General features: G+C 39.6%; 1 long non-coding RNA gene across 3 annotated transcripts; it reads left to right on the top strand.

Annotated features, from left to right (window-relative positions):
* The first annotated feature begins 597 nt into the window (after nt 1-597).
* LOC113901368 lies at nt 598-24,703 on the top strand. Of its 3 annotated transcripts, none has more exons than XR_003513401.1 (3): nt 611-843; nt 23,759-23,799; nt 24,010-24,135. It is a non-coding gene; the product is annotated as an uncharacterized LOC113901368 (long non-coding RNA). The 3 variants fall into 3 exon arrangements; XR_003513402.1 differs by lacking the exon at nt 611-843 and adding an exon at nt 6,041-6,405; XR_003513398.1 differs by having other exon boundaries at nt 598-843; nt 23,759-24,703.
* Nucleotides 24,704-25,878: the final 1,175 nt, after the last annotated feature.

The following is a 25,878-nucleotide window of genomic DNA, read 5'->3' on the forward strand; positions in this document are numbered from 1 at the left end:
TCTAAAATCTACAAAGTACTTGGACAGGGTCAATGTCAACTTGTACTCAAAATGCTAGAACACTACGAGGTATCCTTGAAGCATACCTTGAAGCATAAATGAAAAAACTCATTTAAAAACAAGTAAATTAAACCATTAAAAAAAAAAAAACCCTAATACACAACATGGCATTTGTAAACTTGCTTTTTGGCATTTATAAACTTGCTGGTGTGAGAATTCTTCACACCAAAGAGATAGCCCCTAGGCAACTACTCTGTTTTATTTAGGAAAACTGTAGTTGGAGGGAGTTTAGACCTGGGAAAATACTTGGGTTTCCTGAGGCCACATTCTAAGATGTAAAAGGAAGTTTTGCAATTGGTACCTAGACCCTCAATCATGTGGTTCTCATGTGTTTTCATATCCTCTGAGTTGGTTAGTCTAAGTCCTGAACTAACCCAACACTGAAGAAATGAAACAAAAGCAGGTTTCTTGAGGGATAAAGTTAATGGCATATGATTATATTCTGTTTGTTGAAACGTGCACACTTCCCTGTGTATTCACAGACTCAAGTCCCAGTATATGATCTTTGCAGAAAAATGTAGGGGGCGCTTCCCACCTCACAGGGTGATTATCCTGTCACTGGGGTTTTATCTCCAGCTATTTCCTGTCTAAGATCTTTGCCAGGGCTGTGGTGATCAAGACTAGAGCTGACTTGAAGAAGGCATAGTGAATAGATTAGATCACAGCGCCAGGATTCAGGAAGGTCTCCATGGGCTAAATGAATGACCACAATCTAAGCCGACGTAATTCAGTGGCAAGAGAAGAACACAAGCCCTTTCTTGGACATGGTTCGCAGCAAGGAGGGTAAGAGTGCTCTCTCACTTACAGCATTTGAAGGGCTGTTATTGAAGAGGGTTTCTAACCTTGAGGTTCACAGACCATTATATGCCTTCAGAGGGCTGCTTGTCAGCCTTTTTGTGTATGGCTGTAGTCTTTTTTTTTTTTTTTCCAGGGATAGGGTCTATATAGTTCATTAAATTCTCAAAATAAAAACAAATAAACAGACTTAATACTTATAATCACAAAAAACAAAAAGAAGTCACAGGCAGATTTTTTTTTTTTTTCAATATGAGAAAAGACATTTCTCAGTTAAAGCTGTCCAAGATGGAATGTGCTAACATGGGAGGTTTCAAATTTCCAGACTGCTTGGCCAGAGTATCATAGAGGAGATTTAAGCAACAGATGAGTAGTCGAAATGTGCTTTTTGCATTTCTACAAAACAAACAATGTTGTACATGGAAAGAATGCTTGCTTACAACTAATGTGAATGCTGGTGGAATTAGGGAGTCTCGGGGTCAAGGCCCTCAACCACAGAGGCTGTGCAGGAATTGTAAGGGGGTGCCTCTTCTTGGCAGATCCCGGGTCACAGATTGTTAGATGAAAAGTCACCCTTGTGGTTTTGTTTTGCCTTTGGGTCTAGAGGGAGGACTCACTCTATGATGAGTTCCTTTATGATATCTGATAGACAAATAACCCACAAATTTTTGTAGGGAAGTAGGTTGAGAAAGAGGTAGAAGTGGGTAGAGAAATAAAACCACTTTTGTATAGTGGTTAAGAGCAGGGCCTGTAAATGTCCCTCCTGCCTGCATATTTGCTGGCCAATGTGTGATGCTGGAGCAGTCAGGGAGCTTCTCTGAGCTTTGGTTTTTCACATGTGGAATGAAAATGTCAGTAGTACCTACATTATAGGTTATAGAATCAAACAAACACAAAAAGTCACGTGAAGAATGAAAAACCCTGATAATAAAAAATTGGCTATATGATTGTTGTCATTTCTAGCTACTGGTGGAAGATGCTTGAATTCTATTACAAACTCATTTATCCACTGTGTGATGTAAGGAAAATTCCTTACCTCTCTGATTTTATGTTTGCCAACCATAAAATGGTGATTACACTTACATTAGACAAATTAAATACTGCCCTTAAAAACTAAGAGATTCAAAGGATTCTGACCGATCTTTGTTTTGAGGTTTTTTATTTTGCTGCTCTGGGTCTTGGTTGAGGCATGCGGGATCTTCCCCCCTCGTCATGGCATGTGTGAACTTTAGTCGTAGTATGTGGGATCTAGTTCCCTGACCAGGAATTGAACCTGGGCCCCCTGCTTTGGGAGCACAGAGTCTTAGCCACTGGACTGCCAGGGAAGTCCCTCTGAAAGGTCTTTCTTAGGAAGCAGAGTTCAACAATAATTTTAAAAGTTTAGGTTTGTATTAGTGTTTTAATTCTTAATTTTGAAGCAATGGTCTAGATTAGGTTTTTAAATCATCAGCAAGGTATACTGATCTGCCTTATCACCAAGCTTTGTTAGAGCCTCACCTATGTTTTGAATCTGCTGTCTGTAGAACTCCACCCAAAACTTTTAATATGAAACACCTGAGAGAGATTTTTTTTGTGTATCTTTTTTGAGATTACTGTATCTTTTGAGGTTACTGCCTCAAGTAACCTAAGGGCTTCACAGTAATTCCTGATTTGGCCCCCAGCCAGCGCTAGGATTCCCAGAGCCAGAGAAGAACTCTGCCTTCCAAGCACTCAGATCCTTGGACGCCTCCTAATAGATGACAGACTCCTCTCCTGGGATGTTCTCACAACAGGGAGCAACCCAGCCAATTGGCTAGGGAGGTTGGTCATGCTTTGCAGTCTATTTATAAAGTTTTATTTTTGTCTTAAAATGAGGCCTTGCGTATGTGTATTTAATGTGTAAGAATGCATAATCTTTAATTAGTAACTGATGGAGCTTCATATGAAAGGTAATGGGTTTTTGCTTTTAAATCTAGCTTCAAAAGCTGCAATCTAGCTTCAAATGATGCATGTGAGAAAGCATGCATCAGGACAGGCCATTGCTTTGGCCTCTACTACTTGAGGTTTGTGGTAACTGGCTAGACCAATTTGCGCATTTGCTAAGTCAGTCATTTTCTTTATAACGTAAATTAGTACCACACCTGAACATTTAAGAGGCGTAAAAGAACTGCTTGTAAGTGCTTTTCATTATAGATAACCACGAACATGCTCATTATAATTTTTTTCTCAGCAGCTCATTTATTAGCCTAGCAAGAAATCCATTTACCAACGTTGAATTAGCAATTGAAGAAATGTAATGAGAGAAAGCAAGTATCAAGGCGATCATGTTTTTTAGGTTGAACAGTTTCTCAAAGAGTTGAAAATACTAAGAGTGACATCAATCATCAACTTAAAGACACGCAAATGATCTCGAGAGGTTTTTCTTGTTACCAGTACTAGTCAGCTGTTACCAGAGAAGCCAGTGATGAGTTTGAAGTGACTGAAGAATTACCCTGCATGACTTCTCTGTGTGGAACAAATGCTTTCAAGGATATGCTCATTATAATTCACTCTTAATTATTTATCACATCTTTTCTTGAGAGGAATCAGAGACTTTAAGTGTTGACAAGGCCAATCTTCAAATCTGAGTTCTTGGCATTCTTTGGAAAGAATGGTTTTTATTAGGTACTTATCTCCAGCCCAGGCTTCAGCTTTCCACCCAGTCTTCCATCTGCCATGTCCTGCTTGGCTGCTTTTTTAATATATTACTCATGTGAAATATTTAAGAGCTAGTCTATGCTGATTTGCAGATGTCAGATTTTCTTCAGGCTGTTTATCTCCTTCTGAAGTGTCTGGGAAATCTGCTTTCTAGCTGTTCTGTTGAGTTAAAAGTAAAACAATCAGGAAGGAGACAGTCTCTCACATGACTTTCCTTCATGACTAGAAAACATTTCTGGGACAACCAGCAACAGTCACTCCAGTCTGGAGCCATACAAGGAAGCATGCAGAGTCCTGACGCCCATCTCCTCTCTCAACCCGCAAGCTCACTGAGACTTGGCTTCCTCTAGTATATATATAGAACATTCCTTCTGAGAAGGGCTCCGTAGCTTAAAATTTTGCTCTTTGAACCTTTCCTTTCCCAAAGTGAAAGACCTGTTTAGAGAACATTTATACAACGTCTTACATTCAAGAGCAAAGGAACAAAGGATCACAAATATTTTTCAGTGTTGAAGTACTTTGAATTTAGGACTGAAGTCCAATCTTCTGATCACTGTGAAGTCGGGGAGAATGAGCCCCTCCCCTTTTCCTGTGTCCTTGAAAGTCTAGCCATACAGGTCGTCTAAGACATCACCACAGCTCTCAGGGGACTGTATCCCCAGGCCTCTGCCTGCCCTGGCTGGCCTGTCACACATGGGAAGGATCTTCAAGACCTTTTCTTTTAGGACCCAGCTCGCCACCACCTCCCCTATAAAACAGTCCTGTACACTGATCTCACCAACTTGTGGCTGCTGCTCCCCTCACTCTGCGTACTGTGTCCTCTTCTTGTAAAGTCATCTTGCTTCATGCAGGTTCTTGACCCTGACTGGGTGCCTTTCAGGATTATCACACCCAGCGTAGTGCCCTGATAGCTATATACATTCGCAGCACAAATAAGTCTGTAGCACTGAGAGAATTCTAAACATTGGACTATTTTATCAGAGATAAACAGAATTAATGCAGATTTCAGAAATTACAAATTTGGAGAGGTCAGTGCCAGCCAATTACTCTGAAATAGATGGAAGAGAAAGATTATTTTAAATAAGATCAACCTAGAGTAATAATCTTAATCAATTATGTATATCAACAAATAACACATACCCAGTCAAAATTAATGCAAAATGTAAATAGGAAAGTTTTTTTTTGTTTGTTTAAGCAGATGTTGTTTCTTACTTTTAAGTAGAAAAAATATCTCATACTAGGCTTTAAAAATGCTGCCTGATGGTAAGTCTTCATTTTAACTCAGCTATGTGGCAGAACTGTCAAGGCTTTTGAGAACTGCTCCTTTTGAAATACTACCTCTGATCTGATATTAAAGAAGCATTTTAGACTGACACTGGTGAAATAAATATTTTTGTTTTCAGGAATTTCATAGGAATAAGAACAATATATACTTTAAATGGTAGAAGTAAGATAAACATAAGGTTATATTAATACACTAAGTAATTATGATCAAGGCTGATTAGAATTATTATACTACTTAAACCAATAAAACATTTAAATAGGAATGCAATTTTATTACATTTGGCCCTTGTACAACTTGCGGTTGGAAGCACCAAGAGCCCCCAGGTTTTCCACTCTGCACAGTTGAAAACCCAAGTATAACTTGGTCCTTTATATAAGTGGTTCCTGCATAGCAATGGTTGGATATCTGCAGATACTACCAACCATGAATTATGCAGTATTTACTGTGGTATTACTGTAGCATTTACTGTTGAAAAATATCCACATATAAGTGAACACTTACAATTCAAATTCTTGTTCAAGGGTCAACTGTACTTTCAAATAGAGACAGGACCTGGATCTAGGTTAACATGCATTCTAGTAGAGGTTGTTTTTAAGGAATATAGAATGGTCAGCAAATCCATAGTTAGACAATGTGGCACTGATTCATCTCACCACAGAAATGTTTCCATTGGCATATATTCAATCCAAACTTCAACACAATTTGTCCATTCAAGTAAACATAAGTTTTGAAATTGTGTCTACTCTTCTTGCTTCTTGAAAGATGTGCAAAACAAAAGTTTACAACTAGGTCACTTCTAAACTACACCAAATTTTCAGTAAAAGAAAAGATTGAATTAATGAGAAACTGAACATTTTAAAAGTTGAATGTGTATGGTGGGGGAGAGGTACTCAAAAACATTATTTACCATTTCATTTACAAATGCAAGTCAATTTTAAATGATTTTTAATCTGTATATAGAGAGAGATGGGCGTGTTAGGATACCGAATTTTAATTCTAAAAGAAAGTATTCAAAATTGCAAGTTCTGATCAGTGACTCAGCAAATCACAAGGTCTTTCCACGTTGTCAGCATTTGTGTCACAGGATTCTTTGTTTTGCAGTTCTCAGGAGTGATCTCTGAGACTTGTGACAGCCTTAAGAACCTGGTACATTGACCTGAGACAATGTGAAATAAAAATGAAATATTCTCCAACCATGTGATGCTTGGACTAAAAATAACACATGTGCATTTTCCAGTTCTGAATTCAGTAGATGGCACAACGTGGGTCGAGTTTGAGAAAATAGGTGAGGGGGAAGGAAAGGAAAGGAAAGTGAAGTATTCTCCCGGAGAAGGAAAAGTAACTGGAGGGTGGAGAGGGTAAAGATACAAAGAAGCTCTTATTTTGTCTCAGGGTTTGGTTTTGAAACCCTTGCTCTCTCTTGAGTGTAGTTTATTTTAGAGAGTACAACCTTTCCCCACCTCAAATCTGGCTAGTCTGGTTTCCCATCTTCAATGTCATTTTACTAGAAAGAGGGGTTGATTTTAAGAGCCATGGTGGGCAGGAAGCTTGCTGACCTGGGTCCTGTTGGGAAAATTAAGGAATTTATGGTAAGTCCACCCTCCCTCTGAGCGCTTTAGTGCTTCCAGATATTCTTTCTTTTCTTTCTTTTTTTTTAAAAGTTTCATTTCTTTTTCTTCATTGGGATGGTCCCAATTATTTTCAAACCTTCTGAAACTCTTTATCCTACTCATCTTCTCATTCTAGGTATATGACTTTATCTCTTAAGTCACAGAAACAATAAAACCCATTTATTTCCCTTTCCTATCCTTCCAGCATGAATAACTTCACCCACCACTCCCTCTGCTCTTTCTGTCTCCCTAAGGGAATCCTTTCTCTCCCTTTTATGACTTTGTTCAGTCGGTTATTGTTGGCTCTTTTAGAGCCATAAAGGACTTTACAGAATCGCCCCTTGTTTCTGCCTCCAACTAGAGTCATCCCTTGGTATCTGTGGGGGATTGGTTCCAAGATCCTCCGAAGATGCACAAATCCACAGATGCTCAAGTCCCTTAACTAACATATAACCTAACACACATACTCCTGTGTGCTTTAAATCATCTCTTGAATACTTATAATACCTAATGCAATGTAAATGCTGTGTAAATAGTTGCTGTGTGCAGCAAATTCAGTTTTGCTTTCTGTAACTTTCTGGAATTCTTTCCCAGCATTTTCTATCCAAGCTTGATAGAATCCACACATGCTGCTGCTAAGTCGCTTCAGTCGTGTCCGACTCTGTGTGGCCCCATAGATGGAAGCCCACCAGGCTCCGCCGTCCCTGGGATTCTCCAGGCAAGAACACTGCAGTGGGTTGCCATTTCCATCTCCAATGCATGAAGTGAAAAGTGAAAGGGAAGTCACTCAGTCGTGTCCGACTCTTAGCGACCCCATGGACTGCAGCCCACCAGGCTCCTCCGTCCGTGGGATTTTCCAGGCAAGAATACTGGAGTGGGGTGCCACACATGAGGAACTCCCAAATATGGAGGGCCAACTGTTCTGCTTTATCTTCTTCCTTTTGACACCAAAATGTGTATAAGATTTGGCTCTATTTTCTCTCTTTGACTTCCTGATCTCTCTTTGCAAATTGACTTCTATCACCACAACCCCTGAGAAAATATGCTGGTTAGGATTGCTAATAACTTTATTACTGACAAGTCCAAAACCTGTTTCCAGGCCTTACCTTCCTTGACTTCTTTGTAGCAGTTACACTATTGATCATTTTTTCTTGATTTCTACAGTGTTACCTTTTCTTAGTTCTCTTCTTACCTGTTCTATGGCTCCTTCTCAATTTCTCTCATTCTTTCTGTTTATTCACCCAGGATTAATTTGGAATTGCTTATTCACTTTCATGTTCTCCCCCTGAGATAGTCGTTTCATGCATTCCCACCCTATCAATAATTACCACCGTGCCATCAACTGCCAATATCACATTATTTCTCCTACATTACTTCTTATTTTGAGCTCCATTTAGGCATTAGTGACAGTAGCATTGACCTCTATATGACTACAGACAATTTATACAAGTTCCTGAACTTCTGTTTTTTTCCCAGCTATAAAATGTTGCTATAAGATTAAATAATACAACATTTATTGTCATGTTCTGGGATAACAAAGGTCAATGAATATTATCTTTTATTACTTATGCTTTGTTGAAAGAGTTGAAGGTGAGAAACAATTTATGTATTACCTACTTATGTAGCTATCTTTGTAAGCTTCTTGAGATAAGCATCTGTGTCTTATAATAATGTGCACACCCAGGCATCTCTGCTTGGCACAGATGTGTTGTGGAGGAAGTTGGAATAGAAGATGTCAAAGAGGGGAAACACCACATCTGCTTACAGATGAACTAATATTGTGGAATAAATAGAGAGTATGACTGCCGGTGACAAACATGATGATTAGCAAAAATGAGGAAACAGAACTAGTCTCAAACTAAGCAACTCAAAATGCTGAGTATTGTTCCATTTCAGATCAGTCGCTCAGTCATATCCAACTCTTTGCAACCTATGGACTACAGCATGCCAGGCTTCCTGTCCATCACCAGCTCTCAGAGCTTATTGATCCATTTAAATACCAGCATATTCCAAATAAGAAGACATTGCCTTGCATCTTGTGCTGGTGAATTAGTGTTTTCTTTAAATTTATGCATTTAGAAGTATTAATAGGTAACAAATTATGTATTTTTCATCATATAAATAGTGCAGACTGAACTATGTTGAAGATATGATTTTCTCAGTGTTTTGTTACACTGAACCTCAAGCATTATAAAAATTAATTTATTCATTGATTTAACAAATCTCTTTTGTATATTGCTCTGTGACAGGCTTCCCTGGTGGTTCAGATGGTAAAGTGTCTGCCTGCAATGCAGGAGACCTGGGTTCGATCCCTGGGTCGGGAAGATCCCCTGGAGAAGGAAATGGCAACCCACTCCAGTATTCTTGCCTGGAGAATCCCATGGTCGAAGAGGCCTGGTAGGTTATAGTCCATGGGGTCGCAAAGAGTCGGACACAACTGAGTGGTTTCACTTCACTGTGCCAGGCATGGATGTATGATGGTATAGAATATTACAATACACAGATGCTGCCTCAAGAAACTTAAAAATATAACTACATAATGAGACAGAACATGTGATAGACATGTGCAACAGGTAAGAATGGAGATCATTTCACTCAAAACAGTAAGCAGAACAACCCATGACTAGAGCTTGCCTTCCTTGGCCAAATGGCAGTAACAACTCAGGAAGGCTGATGAGTTAGCTATCCCAGACATCTCTCTCTGGGTCAGTATCTCAAGAGAGCCTTCGGCTTCTGTGGAAACAATATAGAGACTCCTCAAAAAATTAAGAACAGTACTACCATATGGTCTGACTATTCCACTTCTGGATATTTATCCAAAGGATAATGGTAAAAATGGTCATTTGAAAAAATACATACACCCCTATGTTCATCCCAGCATTCTTTATTATAACTCAGATATGGAAAAAACCTAAGTGCCCACCAATGGATGATAGAACAAAGAATTGTTGTGTAGTCACTGAGTCATGTCCAACTCTTTTGCGACCCCAGGGACTGTAGCCTGCCAGGCTCTTCTGTCCATGGGATTCCCCAGGCAAGAATACTGGAGAGAGTTTCCATTTCCTTCTTCAGGGGATCTTCCCCACCCAAGGATGGAACCCTCATCTCCTGCATTGACAGGTAGATTCTTCACCACTGAGCCACCAGGAAAGCCCAGGATAGAGAATAGTGGAATATGTATACAATGGAATAACACTGGCCATAAAAAGAGAGAAATCTTGCCATTTTCAACAACATGGATGAAGTTCAAAGTTTCATGATAAATGAAACAAGTAAGAGAAAGACAAATATCATATGATTTAACTTATATGTGGAATATAACAAACAAACAACAAAATAAATGAATAAACCAAACCAGATAAACATGTAGATAATGAGAACAGAGTAACGATTACTAGAGAAGAAGGGACAGGGAAGAGGGCAAAAGGAGTAAAGGGGGTCAACTGCTGGGTGTTGGATATAAGCTAGTTTTTTGCATGGTGAGCACACTGCTTACAGAAGTAGAAATATAATGTTATACGTGAAACTTACATAATGGCATAAGCCAATCTTATCTCAACTTAAAAAAATCTGTGGCTCAACTCAAGACTAGAATCTGCCATATTTTCTTCCTCCTTACCAGCAACACTTCTCTTTTCTGTATCTTGTTCCCACAGGACTGACCTCTCTACCAAACCATTCCCACCCCACACCTAATTGCACTGTACTGAGTCTTGATCTAGGCATGTCCCAGGATCTCAGAAGCCTGGAGAGTTTTCAGACCTGGTTTGATCTCAGGTCTCAAGTCAGTCTTCGAATAGTTGAAGACATTGAATAGGATTAAAGTATTTGCTTGGGGAGTTGTCTTGATTAATGATAAAACCATTAGAAAGATAATCTGGATTTTAGATATTAGAGGCTGAAATGGTTATTATTTCTTTCATTCTTAAAAGGTTTAAGAATAAAATAGTATCTTCAAATGTTTGATTAAATGAATCTTATTAATTAGGTGCAATAAATTCAAGAAAAAAAATGGGGAAAAATTAGTATTTTACTCTTCAGGTATTGAACCTTCTGGAATAGTTGAAACTTATTCTTATATAGAAATCTGACTTAAAAATGAGTCAGCACTCCTTGTATTCTGGTCAGGACTTACTGTTGAACTGAACCTTGTCTTATGAGGGAAGAGCCAGTGTTTACTTCCTTCTCAAAGGAACTGACTACAGTGTTTCTATTTTGGTAAGACACATAAACAGGTTTCAATGAGAGCAAAAAAAGCAGAGCATAACATGGTTGGTGATTTAACAAAAATGGGGATGGCCGTGGTCAGGGGAAAAACAATTCAGATCTATTTATTAGTACCACTTCCACTGACTCTCAATGATCCTGCTTTTAAAGTTGTCTGAAGAAGGAAAATTAGGCTGTTTTTGAAAATTCACTCGATTTGAAGCTTATGGTAGAATCGCAGCAGAAGTGACTGATAGGGAGTACTGAGGTAATGATCCAGTATTTGCTCAGACTTTACCTTCCAGATAACATTCTCTGCCGAATTTGAAGTTTCTGTACTTCGGACTACACACAGTCATAGTCAATATTTTCAAGAATAAAGGATGAGATGGCTTTTCAATTACCTTTCTTTGAAGCCTGAATGCTTAGTCTGTGAACATGATGTTGTATTTGCTGTCTGAGCTTTTTTTCCCCCCCTCATTTTAGGAAATTAATCTACCAAGGCAGCCACATCTTACTTCTCACTGTCAAAACAGGTAAAGCTCGGCTGTGAGACTGTGAGATATAGGCATACGGGCCGAGGCAACATCAGCAGCGTAGGCTTCCCCTGTTCTCAAGAGTGTGAATATAACTAATACAACAATCTAAGTGCACTGCATTGGAAGAGATTTATTGGAAACTTACAGTTCGATGGCTCATTCATTGAACCAATATGAATTGGCCATTTACTATGTTGACACGGCCTCTGACCTCACAAAGCTTGTAGTCTAATGGTAGAGACCATCAAGTAAACAGACATAACCAGGAAACACTTTGGAAAAGCGAAACACATGTAATTTTAATTCCCATTATATCATGTATAGCTCCCCACCACGCATGTACACAGACAGACCGTACGATCCAAACTTGGGCTGAGGACGTAGTGTTATAAGGAGGAACAAAAGCTGGGGGCTAAAGAGTGTCAGACAAAAGCACAAATAAGTGCGAGTCCCAGTAAGAGCATTCGAGGAACCGAAACAAGTTCAGCATGACTGAAGCGAGAAAGGAAGTGGTAAAAGATGAGGATGGAGAAGTTGGCAGAAGCTAGATTATGTAAGGCCAGATAAGCACTGTTACCATGTATTTGGTGTATTTGACGAATTGAAAGGAGAGCACTATGATTGGAACCATCTCAGTGCTATAGTTAAAAGTAGTTGATAGTTAAAACTAGCTAGTTAATAGTTAAAATTATAGTATAAATTAGAATTATCAGTATAAGCAGTGACCACTTTGAACATTAGAATTCAGTAAATTGATCCAGCTTGGGGAACTATGAAATAGCCAAGGATGTTCTTATGATCTGATTTGGATTAGTGTCTTGGGTGAGTAAAAAAAAATGAAATGGAATTTAGGTGTTTGTTCAAGTTGTCTTCATACTGAATTGGATATAGAAAAGTGATGGACTCCACACAGCAGCCCCTGGGTGGACATTCACAAATATTCGAGGGCTTATTTGCAATAAGAGTAGGCTTAGTCTCTAGTTCCAAAAAGAGCAGGAGAAAGTCTGTGAAGCAGCTCTGAGTATTCTCCTCTCTCCCTAACTAGGGGCACCTCTCTAGAGGCAGAGGAATGAGCATTCATTTAAGAGGCTCTGAGTGTAACCCCTGAAAGAGCTGTAGGCCCCATAATGGGGTTGAAGGCAGAGTAAGACAGGCCTATGCAGCACTATGCAAGGTAGTTATTATTTAACCCATGTGGGTCAGAGGCATCCAGAGAGCTAGTCTGTAGTATGTACCTAAGAAAGAGTGCTATGGGTCAAAAAAAAAAAAAAAAAGTCAGGATCCAAAAATCAAGAAGGAATCTAAGAGTCCAGGAACAAGATGAAGAGAAGTTTAAAGTACAGTAGTGAAGGCGTCTTGTTCAGTCACTAAGCCGTGTCTGACTCTTTGTGACCCCATGGGCTGCTACACAACAGGCTTCCCTGTCCTTCACCATCACCTGGAGTTTGCTCAAACTCATTAGATGGTTGGGCGGCATCACCAACTCAATGGACATGAGTCTGAGCAAATTCCTGGAGATGGTGAAGGACAGGGAAGCCTGGCATGCTGGTTCTAGCCCATGGGGTCACAAAGAGTTGGACACGACTTGGTGACTGAACAACAACAATGGCATGTCACTGAGTCGGTGGTGCCATCCAACCTTCTCATCCTCTGCTGCCCTCTTCTCCTCCTGCCCTCAATCTTTCCCAGCATCAGGATCTTTTCTAATGAGTCGGCTTTTCGCATCAGTGGCCAGAGTATTGGAGCTGGGGTCCAGGCCTGGACTTTTTGCAATGAGCAGAATAACAATGCTTGGCTTCTCCTTTATCGGGCATTGATTGTATCTGCAGAAATCAGTCAGTCTCAGTTAAGACACAGGGTCATGGTAGACATGTACAAAAGTGAGAACACTGCTAATAGGATGGTCTTCACTGATCACCTGCAAGAGCAATCATCAAGAAAATTTGTAGTAAACCAGAGAAGTGCCTGTGATCACACATCTGGAACTGCTGACATTGGGAACTGACAGAGAAACCAAGGAAAGCTACAGCTGAGAGCCCCAGGGGGATATGGCCCCTGGAAGGGCCAGGCTGGGAGGCCACATGGCTTGGTGGTCTCTCTCCAGCTTTCTCTGAAATTCCAGTGGAAGTCACTTTTGATAGAGAAGAGAGGGGTAGAGATGGAAATAAATTGGAACAAAGAGACCGCCAGCTTGGACCAGCTTGGACCGGGCAGAGGAATGAGCATTCATTTAAGAGGCTCTGAGTGTAACCCCGAAAGAGCTATAGGCCCATAATGGGGTTGAAGGCAGAGTAAGACAGGCCTATGCAACACTATGCAAGGTAGTTATTATTTAACCCATGTGGGTCAGAGGCATCCAGAGAGCTAGTCTGTAGTATGTAACTAAGAAAGAGTGCATAAATCAGGAAAATTAGGTACACGGTGATAGTGTATCCTGGGCTTCCGGCAGAGGGTAAGAGAAAAGATGGTTGCCTAGGCCTTTGCTTACACCCAAGCAGAAAATACATTTACATAAAAGTCATTCCTTCTATTTAGGACCAAAAACAATTTGAAGGAATTTCTGGCAGAGTATGCTTTTTTTCTTTTTAATGCCTACCATATGAGTTATACTTAGTGATTTGACTTTAGATACAGGAAACCTGTTTTTCTTAAATGAAGACAACTTATGAGTTTGTTAAAATAGGGAACTAAATATCCCTGAGTCTTAAGTTTTAAAATGAATAGAAACACAAATATATTAAGTAATCCTGCATGTGTCCTTTTGCTGGTTTTATTTCCATAGAGTACATTGTTTATCTTTTTGGAAAAAGAATTAAAATACATAATGCTTAAGTAGTATTATAGTGATGTTATTAATTGCAAGAATTAAATGAACTTCAGTTGGCTAAGATCTTTGATAAAATTTTAGTAAGTACAACCTTTAAGACAAATTATATTGAAAGTAAACAGGTATGAGGAAGAGAAAAATATCTCTAGTTAGGTAAAAGTAATAAATGAAAACAAAGCTTAGATCTGAGTTTCTAGGTAGGACAGAAATAAATCATGTTAGATTCTATATTTCTTGTGATCTAATATAATTATACTTTTGTATTCAAAGGGACATTTCATTTTCTCCAATACTCTGAGAAAAATTTGTCACAGAAATTATTACATAGGAGACATTTAATAATATGGTAGACAGTGCACTCAATTCATAGTTTGAGGAGATGCAGAAACAGTCTTCAGATGGTTATTTCTTATAATAAACCTTTCTAAAATAGAAAGGAAAATGTTAAGCTATGCTGGGAAAGCATGTCTGTGTTGTGCTCAGTTGATGGGTTGTGTCCGACTCTTTGCGACCCCACGGTCTGTAGTCCACCAGGCTCCTCTCTGTCTGAGTAATTTTCCAGGCAAGAATACCGTGGTGGGTTACCATTCCCTACTTCAGGGGATCCTCCCAACCCAGGGAGGAACCCGTGTCTCTTGTGTCTCCTGCACTGGCAGGCGGATTCTTTGCTACTACTGCCACCTGGGGAACACCATATCTGTGTTGCTGCTGCTGTTGCTGCTAAGTCGCTTCAGTCGTGTCCAACTCTGTGCGACCCCATAGAGGAAGTTAAAAATGCATTTTTTAAAATGTGATCTGATTGCTGCAGTGATAAGCTGTTGAGAAGCTATGGTAAAGAGTTACCCCCTCAGGATTCAGATGAGCTTGTGAGAAAAAGAGCAGAGAAGAGGGTTCAAAACCAAACCTACTCCAAAATTGCAAGATTCTGAGTTATAAATGGATAGGAGTTCCTCGTATAGTCACTGCACGGCTAAGAAGCAAGGTCAAAATTTTTTAGGCTAATTACAGAGCTTTTGCAAACTCCCACCCAGATGGAGGTTCCTACTTACATTTTCACAGAAATGGATTATGAAAAAAAAAAAAAAAGCTTTGGGAAAAATTAATAGTAGTGGTTTTTGCACAGTAAATTGGCTCCTGATGTTATTTGAAAAGAATATAAAGTACTCATTGCTATCGGAATAAAACCTACTTGAACTATCATTTTCCAGCCATCCTATTGACACAGCTGTCTTAACCTTCATGTGGCAAAGTGTGTGCTCACTAATAGTCACTGCTCATCACCATTTTGCTTAGAGGAGTACCTCACAAAGAAAAAACTGTGGTAAAGACTTTTTTGGACTTCCCTGCTGTCTCAGAAGTAAAGAATCCATCTGCCAATGTAGAAGACACAAGAGATGAGAGTTCAATCCCTGGATCAGGAAGATTCCCTGGAGAATGAAATGGTAACCCACTCCAGTATTCTTGCCTGAGAAATCTCATGGACAGAAGAGCCTGGCAGACTGCAGTCCACAGGATCCTAAAGAGTCAGACACAACTTAGCGACTAAACAATAAAGACTTTTGTATTTAAAATTAATTGAGATATTAATAGGTATAGATTCACATGCAGTTGTAAGAGGTAATATAGAGAGATCCTGTTTACACACTTCCCAGTTTCTCTTTGTGATAACATTTTGCACACTCTAGTGTATCATCACAACCAGGATCAGGATAAAATCCACTGATTTTATTGAGATGTCCCCAGTTTTACTTGTACTCACTTGTGTGTGTGCATGTGTGTTTAGTTGTATACGATTTTATCACATGTAGGTTTTCCTGTGTCTGTCACCAGTCATGATACTGGACAAGTACCTTTCCCATTGCCCTTTAATAACCATATCCCCTCTTCTCCCCTGCATACCTTTCACCCTATACCTCACCCCTGGCAACCACTAATCCATTCTGCATTTCCAAAATCTTGTCATTTAAAAAATATTATGTAAATGGAATCATATATGATGTAACCTTTAGGATTGATGTTTTTCACTCAACATGATTCTCTGAAGGTCCCTCTAAGTTGTTGCAAATATCAGTGAAAGTAAAAGTGTTAGTTACTCAGTCGTGTCTAACTCTTTGCAACCCCCTGGACTGTAGCTGGCCAGACTCCTCTGTCCATGGAATTCTCCAGGCAAGAATACTGGAGCGGGTTGCCATTCCTTTCTCCAAGGGATCTTCCCAACCCAGGATCGAACCTGGGTCTCCTGCATAGCAGGCACTCTTTCCTGTTTGAGCCACCAGGGAAGCCCCTTGCAGATATCAATAGTTAACTTATTTTTATTGTTTAGTGGTGTCCCATGGTAGGGAACAGTTTGTGTTGAAAGACATCTGTTTTAACTTTTTGGCTCTTACAAATAAAGCTGCAATGACAATTTATGTACAGCATTTGGTGTGGGCATATGTTTTAATTTCTCTAGGATAAATGCCCAAGAATGTATTTGCTGGGTTGAATAGTATTGTTTGTTTAGTTACATAAGAAACTGCCAGCTGTTTTCCAGGGAAGCTATACCTTTTCACTCCCTGCCAGCAATGTATGTGTGATCTACTCCCCGCACATCCTCACTAGCATTTGGTTGTTACTAATTTTATTTTAGCGGTTCTGATAGGTGTAGTGCTATTTCATGATCATTTTAACCTGCATTTATCTGGTAGCTAATGATGTTCAATATCCTTTAATGTGCCTGTATACATGGGGTAGCGAAGAGTCGGACACGACTGAGCGACTGAACTGAACTGATACATCCATATAGCCTCATCAGTGAAACATCTGTTCACATCTTCTGTCCTGCTTTGTATTTTAAAGTGTACAGCTTTCTAACTTGTTGTTTTTAAATTGGAAAATACATTGATACCATATATGAGTTATTGGTCATTGATTCATTTCAAACAGATGGCAACATATGTCCTACAGACATAATCCTTTTATTTGTACTCAAGAGTCCCCTGAGTACACAGCAAAAGAGAAATAGCTTCCAGAACATTCTCAAAAAAAATTTTTTTTTAATTTTATCAATTATTGGTGATCCTTAGGGATTCTAACTGGGTTTCCCTGGTGACTTAGATGGTGAAGAATATGCCTACAATGCAGGAGACCAAGATTTGATCCCTGGGTCAGGAAGATCCACTGGGGAAAGAAATGGCTACCCATTCCAGTATTCTTGTCTGAAGCATTCAATGTTCAGAGGAGCCTGGAGGGCTACAGTCCATGGGGTCACCAACAGTCAGACACATACACAGCGATTTTAATTATTTCAGTTAAATGTTTACTAAATTAGATCAGTAATGGAAAATAAATTTACTTTTTGACAAAAATACATTTTGGTTGTAGAATATACTACACTGCCCATTGACATCTAGGTTTAGCTAGAAGAAAGCTTCCAAAAAGAGGCAGCAGGATCTAGAAGATGTTGAACCTGTGTTTGGGGGCCAGACTCAGCAGGCTTGCAAGACAAGTGCCGATTGCCAACCTGCAGTGTGTGGTTTACTATCAGTGAATGGCAGAGGAGAACTGCCGGTGGCAAGAGGCACTGGAATCTCATCTTGAGCAACCTCAGCACAGCCCAGCATAACACCAGTGGCTGGGTGCTCAGTAGAAGTCTCTCTGCTGTTAGAGGATGAGGGGTGAGGAGTGATGACCAGGGTAGAGAAGATAGTGACATCTCCCCTGAGCCCTGGGGCCACACCTGTCTAGGGCCCAACATAGAGGAGATGTTTCCAAGCCAGTGAAGACAGAGATGGATTAAATGGACTCACAAGAGGTGTTAGGAAGGAACAGGACATGGCTTTAAATAATTGTCTGGGAAAAGAAGTCTGAATGAGAGGAAAGCCCACACTTATATTGAGAAATATTACATCTTTCTTTCTTCCTTCTTCCAGTAACATATCATTGAAAGTTTCTTTTAGAAATCATAAATGCTGGTGTGGGACTTGTTGATAGTGGGTAGTGAGGAAATGAATGATCCATTTATTTATTTATTTTGGAGACTATATTTATCAGACTATCCACCCTCCTCTTCAAATACTCTCTAAGGACCAACACCATCCCAAATTTAAGGGAGAAAGAAATTCTAGACCAATAGAGTGAGTGACCAGCTGATTTGGGGCATGGACAAAAAGTCCCCCTATATTTCTCTATCTCCCTCCTCAGCTACCACACTCTTTTACTTGTAGTTTTCATAACCAAATGTCTTAAACAACTTAGTTCCATTTCTTTATTTCCTCTCACTCTTTGGCAGACATTTGTTCCCATCTTGCCTCCAATATAGTTCTCTCTGACTTAATGCCCTCCATGTCACTAAACCAATGAGCATTTTTTCAGTCTTCACCTTACTAGACCACTCAGCAGCAACTTTCCCCCTTCTGACTCTTAATGCCCCTCTTATCTTTCTATCTCTTGTTTTTAGACTTCTCCTCTTCTATTGAGACTTTAAAAGTTAGAGCCGCCCAAAGCTTATTCCTCAACCCTTTCTCTTAATCTACATCCACAGATATGGGATGGTACCCAGACCTCTTTTGAAACTAGCAAATCCTCTCCATTGAATCAAACTTGCCATGTTAATCAAACTTACTGTTTTTCACTTTTGCCTCTCAGCTCACCAATTCACTCCACAGTGTTATCTCAAGAAAGTAATATTGTCATGTCTCTGCTCTCAGATACAGACTGCTGCTGCTAAGTCACTTCAGTCGTGTCCGACTCTGTGCGACCCCATAGAGGGCAGCCCACCAGGCTCCGCCGTCCCTGGGATTCTCCAGGCAAGAACACTGAAGTGGGTTGCCATTTCCTTCTCCAATGCATGAAAGTGAAAAGTCAAAGTGAAGTCGCTCAGTCGTGTCAGACTCTTTGAGACTCCATGGACTGCAGCCTACAAGGCTCCTCCGTCCATGGGATTTTCCAGGCAAGAGTACTGGAGTGGGGTGCCATTACCTTCTCCAGGCTGGTTCCTGCTTATTTCTTTGACTGTCTCCAGTTCCAGGCTCCTTCAACACAGCCTCCTTTCAGCTGTTTCTGTCTCAAAGTCTTTGCTAAAACATTTCTCTCTGCTACGATCCTCTCCATTCTGCCCCCAACTTCATCTCATTGTTGCTGTCATGTATTAGTCCAAATGTTACTTCCCAAGGAAAGCTTTCTGACAAGACCAAAATAAGTCTGCATTTCATATGCTTCAGAGCCACCTGAACTCTTAAAGGCTATTCACTATTTTAATGTATTTAGGTAATTAGTTGATTGAGTTGTGTCTCTCTTATTGGACTTTAAGTTCTAGAAGAACATATGCCTTGGCTCTTAGCCCTCTCTGTATCTCCAGAGCCTAGTACAGAGTATGAATGAAGAAACCAACTCATCCTGGTCATTCAGGAACGTGAAAATTTTCCCCATGGCTCCCAGGTCCACAGACTGAGGCTTCCTTGCACAGCCAAGGGCATGAGGATCCTGGGATTAATACACTGGCCTGGTAAGTCAGCATGAATTGTGACTATCTCATGCTCAATTGTGCCAAGTTCAGCTTCTAATGATCTTCTTTTCTGATTATTTAAATAATTCCCAGAGGCCCTGCTCAGCTAGGAAGTTGTCTCAGATTTTATTTTTCAAATGTTTTAAAATGACATTTGTAGAGCATTTTATTATTTGTAAAATATATATATTTCCATTATGGCATTTGAATGCTCAGCCATCCTAAGAAGTGGCATATTATGCATTCTTAATGTCAGATGTCGAAAACTGAGGTTTAGAGGTTTTAAGGGACTAGCCCAAGGGACTGAGCAGGGACTTCATCCCAGATTTTGCAATGCCAAGTTCTGCCTTTTCCCAACACTAGTAATTGCTCTTGGCTTCTCTTCACTTGGTCAAGTCTGAATTTGAACGTTTGTGGTTAACAAAACCACAAGAATGATGTAGCTTTCATCACAGTTACATATATGGCATATACAAAATATATCACAACAGACACACACACACACATTCCTAATTCAGGAGAATACTTCCAGCTGTATCAGTCTTTCTTATACTTGAGAGAGATATTTGATTTACAAAGACTTTAGATGTTCATTTCAGAAGCCTATTAGCTACTACTGAAAAATGAAAAATATGGGAAAAAAAAAAGAATTGCAGTGCAGAAAATTAATCTCTTTGATTTTGGTTTACTAAGATTTCTTTTTTAATGTGACATCTTTATTTTTTAATATAAATTTATTTATTTTAGTTGGAGGTTAATTACTTTACAATATTGTATTGGTTTTGCCATACAGCAACATGAATCCACCACGGGCGTACACGTGTTCCCCATCCTGAACCCCCCTCCCACCTCCCTCCCCATACCATCCCTCTGGGTCATCCCAGTGCACCAGCCCCAAGCATCCTGTATCCTGCATCGAACCTGGACTGGCGATTCATTTCATATATGATATTATACATGTTTCAATGCCATTCTCCCAAATCATCCCACCCTCTCCCTCTCCCACAGAGTCCAAAAGACTGTTCTATACATCTGTGTCTCTTTTGCTGTCTCGCTTACAGGGTTATCATTACCATCTTTCTAAATTCCATATATATGTGTTAGTATACTGTATTGGTGTTTTTCTTTCTGGCTTACTTCACTCTGTATAATAGGTTTCAGTTTCATCCACCTCATTAGAACGGATTCAAATGTATTCTTTTTAATGGCTGAGTAATACTCCATTGTGTATATGTACTAGTGCTTTCTTATCCATTCATCTGCTGATGGACATCTAGGCTGCTTCCATGTCCTGGCTATTATAAACAGTGCTGCAATGAACATTGGGGTACACGTGTCTCTTTCCCTTCTGGTTTCCTCAGTGTGTATGCCCAGCAGTGGGATTGCTGGATCATAAGGCAGTTCTATTTCCAGTTTTTTAAGGAATCTCCACACTGTTCTCCATAGTGGCTGTACTAGTTTGCATTCCCACCAACAGTGTAAGAGGGTTCCCTCTTCTCCACACCCTCTCCAGCATTTATTGTTTGTAGACTTTGGATCGCAGCCATTCTGACTGGTGTGAAATGGTGCCTCATAGTGGTTTTGATTTGCATTTCTCTGATAATGAGTGATGTTGAGCATCTTTTCATGTGTTTGTTAGCCATCTGTATGTCTTCTTTGGAGAAATGTCTGTTTAGTTCTTTGGCCCATTTTTTACTGTGTCATTTATTTTTCTGGAATTGAGCTGCAGGAGTTGCTTGTGTATTTTTGAGATTAGTTCTTTGTCAGTTGCTTCATTTGCTATTATTTTCTCCCATTCTGAAGGCTGTCTTTTCACCTTGCTAATAGTTTCCTTTGTTGTGCAGAAGCGGTTTACTAAGATTTTTATCAAGAGTGATTTCCCCTTAAAGCTAGCTTTCTGGTGACAGTTATTATCTAAATCTTGGCTATACAAATATTTCTTTAAAAGTCACATGTAAACTTAGGTCATGGTTCTAAAACCAATACGTTAATATGATTAACACATTCTCTGTGGGGTTTCAGAAAGAAAAAAAAAGGATGTTAAAAGGAGCATGCTCAATATACTTGCAAAGTACAGACACTTGTCCAGACAACATCCATCATATTAATAAGATTCACCCCTGATTTAAAATCATTTCCTTCCTTTTCCATGGCAAAGCACACATGGAAAGCTGGCAGGAGGTGATGGACCTGAGGGCTCCAGGAGTACCAGTCCACAGCAAATCTCTCTGAAAGCAGAGGGGATTCATTAAAAAAAGAAAAAAGAAAAAGGCAGAACAAAAGAACAAACAAAAATCCTCCCAGGTCACTGGAAAAGAACATGACACTATTTTAAATATAATTACCCTAACATAGAACCATTTGATTTTAGAAAAGTTAAACTGGGGAAAAGTACATCTTGGGATAGAGGAAGCCTGGTAGCTAATTCTGTGTGGCCAATTCTTTTGTAGTTTACAAACATTACACCAAATCTTGGATGAAGGCATATCAAAGAGATTTTGCTTACCAGATATCTCAGACGAGGGAACATCAGGCCCTGTGAGCTTCAACACTGCTTGCCAAACATTCTGTGCTATTGTGCAACTCAACATATTTTAAAAGATGGAATTTTAAATGATGTGTACTTACTGACAACAAGATATTTCTTCCTTAAAAAAATCCTTGAACATTTTAGAATCTCATTTATATTCTTTCTGAATGAATAGAGAAGAATCAAGCAAAAACCTTTGTACCTTTGTATTTTTTGTATGGTTTTTTTTCAGGCTTTGAAACATTGACTTCCATGCTCTAAAAGAAACAGTAACGCATTTCTGAAATGCATAATGTGATTTCAGATAGATGACTTAAAAATAGATTCACAAAATAAAGATTAATTCATTTACACAGAAATGGTATTTATAGACTCTCTAGCATTTATAACCACAGGAAAATTTGCTATAAAAAATATATGGATTTGATTTGGTAAGCTGAAAAAAATGATTTCCTGTTTATATCCCGATGACAGTGGAATGCATTACCAAGACGTGACCTGTTAATTCCACATTGAGGATGACTCTCCAGATATTGGTGAAGCGCACAGTGCAAACAGTTTCACTGGCATTGCCTCAAATAAAAGTTTAAGTGCTTTTAAACTACTAATATTCTGCTGAAAGTTCTTCTCTAATCTAAGCATAAGATTAAGTTTTGTATTACTAAGAAAAATCAGTAGTCTAAAATTTAGAAAGTTTTTCTGAATAGCAGCAGTTGGGAAAAAACTATAAAGAAGTAAGTGGGATGGTTTTAATTCAGAATCATATTAGAAAAGCCATTTGTCTCTGTTTTCTGTAAATTCCTTCTAGTCCAAAAACATCTTGTCCTATAGTCAATGGTTTAGAAAAATCATGCTTTTATTTATTTTTTATTTTTTTATTTTTTAGAAATCATGCTTTTAAATGAGATCTCTAAAAATATAGTCTGTTGTCTGTATGGGAAAGTCTATAAAGAGAATTTTCATTATAATGAGTCATTGTTTTTAAAAGCCCCTATATATTCTTTGTGGTATCTGTATACCAAATGCGGAGAAGGCAATGGCACCCCACTCCAGTACCCTTGCCTGGAAAATCCATGGACGGAGGGGCCTGGTAGGCTGCAGTCCATGGGGTCGCTAAGAGTCAGACACGACTGAGCGACTTCACTTTCACTTTTCACTTTCATGCATTGGAGAAGGAAATGGCAACCCACTCCAGTGTTCTTGCCTGGAGAATCCCAGGGACGGGGGAGCCTGGTGGGCTGCCGTCTCTGGGGTCGCACAGAGTTGGACACGACTGCAGCGACTTAGCAGTAGCAGCAGCAGTATACCAAATGCTGAAAATAACTAAATTCCTTTGTTACTGATAAATTACCAAAAAGTTGAACATGTTTAAACAAACGTTTTATTGTTTTTGTAATTTTCCTCCTAGTTGAAAAATGGTCAAACCTTAAGCAAATATCTTCAACTGGGTCAAATATAGTTTGACTTTGTTATTGTTTTTGTTCTTGTTGTTGTCATTTAACATCTCTTTCACGATTGGCTCCATTGGAGATGCCCAGAAATGGATTCTTAATGAGTGAGATCACATGGTTGGATTGAAAAGTTTGTGTCCCATCTCCAGAGATGACAATGTGTGGCTTTATATGTGATACCAAATAGCAAGAATAGAATTGATTCTGTTTGATAGTAACCTGAAGTCTTCCCTGGCAAAACATATTCAGAAGTATGAAGTAATATTTTAAAAGTTTTAATTCTTTTTGTTTCAGAATAAGCCTGTGGAATTTAAGCCTGAAGCTTCTATGAGGAGGTAAGCTGCCTTCAAAGATCTTAGCCCTTTTTGTATCTTTTACGTTTTTCCAGCAGAGAACTCATACTTGCTACAAATTCATATTTGTTAGTTTGACACAATGTCCTGAATTCAACTAAGGAAACTGTCCTTTAATGTTAATACTCTTTCCCTTTTTAGAGTATTCACCATCCACCTTCTCAGTCTCAACAAGGTCGATTTATTTTCTAGGGAAATTTTCTCTTAGATGGCCACTGCTGATGGATTAATCCACTCACATGATCTGTGCTGGACTTCCCTGGTGGCTCAGGTGGTAAAGAATCTGCCTACAATGGGCGGAGTGGGGGGAGGACCCGGGTTTGATCCCTGGGTTGGGAAGATCTCTTGGAGAAGGGAGTGGCAATTCATTCCAGTCTTCTTGCCTGGAGACTTCCACGGACAGAGGAGCCTGATGGGTTACACTCCATGGGAACACAAAGAGTTGGGCCTGACTGAATGACTAACACACATGATCCATGCTAATGGATATTCTCGCAGGTAGGTAATTAGAAAGGTCTTTGACTTCCCTCAAATACCAGGTGCAGACCTTGCCTCTTGGACTGAGAAACCTTTCAGTGAGTCAGAGGAACAGGTTAATTGTGCTTAATCTTATGTAAATCAATTACTGGGAAATATTTGCTACTTATTGCATAATCATTCTCCTTGTTTCTCCATCAGCCTCCATATTCCACTCATGCAGCAAAGATCATTGAAGAGAGAAAACTCTACGACAGTGTTTACTTTCCACTCAACTTGAGAATATTCGTCTTTGTGCAGCGAATGTGTCCACTTATAGGCAAACAAGCTAATATTCTGAAAAAAAAAAAAAAAAGGAGTTGTATTAATGAACCACTGTTCACACAATAAATTCTGTCTTTTCCTTACAGATAGGATGTGATTGACTTATTGACATTGCACTGGACACTAGAACTTATTTGATTTCATTAGTGATGGTGGATTTTCACAGAGCCATCCACCTTGCATGCCTCATTGCTGGTGACCTTATAGGCAATTTGAGGCACACTTGGCAGAGGGTTAGGAATCTAAGTGCGACCTGGAAGCTTTAGTCTTGTGCAAGTGTGTTCTTGTTTTTGAGATGATGTAAACAGAGTCGGTGGAGAAGGCAATGGTGCCCCACTCCAGTACTCTTGCCTGGAAAATCCCATGGATGGAGGAGCCTGGTAGGCTGCAGTCCATGGGGTCGCTGAGAGTCAGACACAACTGAGCGACTTCACTTTCACTTTTCACTTTCATGCATTGGAGAAGGAAATGGCAACCCACTCCAGTGTTCTTGCCTGGAGAATCCCAGGGACGGGGGAGCCTGGTGGGCTGCTGTCTCTGGGGACGCACAGAGTCGGACACGACTGAAGCGACTTAGCAGCAGCAGCAAACAGAGTTGGACACAACTGAAGTGACTTAGCAGCAAACTGATAACACAGCAGCGACATCATTGTTGCTTTTAGGAAAACCTCATTTAACCACTTACAAATGAATCAGAACAAACCACACCTAACCAAATTGTGGGAACAGATGCTGCCTCTCATTGAAAGCACCCAGATAACCCTTCTATCTTCTCCATTTTTAATTTCTTTCCACATTCTTTTACTTCCATTTTGAGAAGTGGCAATGTTTAGAGAAGTCTTCTAAGTTTCTTTTTTGCCATTGCCCTAATGCTCCCTACATATCTGCTGCTGACTTGAAATAAAAGCAAACGGTTTGTAGAATGACTTACCTTGGCTCATTTATTTAACTACTAGACAAAATACTGTCTGAACTGTTCCCACTTGAATTTTGCCATGTATTCATTAGCTTGATTACACACCATTTTTCAGAATAGTTGTTTATTGAAAACAAGAGTATTGCTGAGGACCAGAGGTACTTCAAATACAGTGAGTGAACGCTGAGATTGATGCCCAGCAATTCCTTCTGACTCTGCAGCCCGTGGTCATGCTTTCTACTGAAGTTAAGAGAAATTTTTGTTGCTAGTCTCCCACATCAGGAACACAATAAAATCTTCCAGTACATGCCTCGTCAGTGCTTACTCAATGGAATGGAGGTATA

This window comes from Bos indicus x Bos taurus, chromosome 2, assembly GCF_003369695.1.
Source record: "Bos indicus x Bos taurus breed Angus x Brahman F1 hybrid chromosome 2, Bos_hybrid_MaternalHap_v2.0, whole genome shotgun sequence".
NCBI lineage: Eukaryota > Metazoa > Chordata > Mammalia > Artiodactyla > Bovidae > Bos > Bos indicus x Bos taurus.